General features: G+C 51.6%; 1 protein-coding gene across 1 annotated transcript in view; it reads right to left on the bottom strand.

Moving 5' to 3' along the window:
- Positions 1-394: 394 nt before the first annotated feature.
- Positions 395-568, bottom strand: part of LOC125045921 (segmentation protein fushi tarazu-like) — a 39,622-nt gene continuing 39,448 nt past the window's right edge. Inside the window, exon 10 of the mRNA XM_047643523.1 lies at positions 395-568. This exon is cut by the window's right edge and continues 620 nt beyond it. The gene's annotated coding sequence lies outside the window, so the exon portion shown is untranslated.

Here is a 568-nt window from a genome sequence, read left to right as displayed (position 1 = left end):
GTCTCCGACTTATCAAACGGGAGAGCATACTGGTCTTGGCGTTCGGGAACTCTTGCCGAGGCCGGGGTCGTCCAGGCAAGGCGGTCTGTTCGGATTGCTTCGTTGTTCCATTGTTCGGTCAAAGACTTGGGTGCGCTTTTGCTTCTGGTCTTGTTCAGAAGTAGAGGGATTTTTTTATGTAGGTTAAGAACACGCGCGTTTCGTCTCCTCTCTCTCTCTCTCTCTCTCTCTCTCTCTCTCTCTCTCTCTCTCTCTCTCTCTCTCTCTCTCTCTCTCTCTCTCTCTCTCTCTCTCTCTCTCTCTCTCTCTCTCTCTCTCTCTCTCTCTCTCTCTCTCTCTCTCTCTCCACCTCGCCACCCCTTACGGGTCATTACAGGTGGTTGGCGGTGAGGGCGACAGAGGAAGAGAGGGCATTGTTTGAATGAGTTAGGAGGCTCGGAGGGAGGAGCAGGAGGAGGAGGAAAAGTGCGCTTGGAGGAGGAGGAGAAGGAGAGGACACGTAGTTTCATAAGAATCCTTCTGAGCAAAAAGGGATGAGGATTATCCTTGGATTATTTCTTTGGACGAC

The sequence above is a fragment of the Penaeus chinensis genome, chromosome 38, assembly GCF_019202785.1.
Source record: "Penaeus chinensis breed Huanghai No. 1 chromosome 38, ASM1920278v2, whole genome shotgun sequence".
NCBI lineage: Eukaryota > Metazoa > Arthropoda > Malacostraca > Decapoda > Penaeidae > Penaeus > Penaeus chinensis.
Note: the sequence above shows the minus strand (reverse complement) of the source record. Positions and strands in the feature narration are given on the sequence as shown.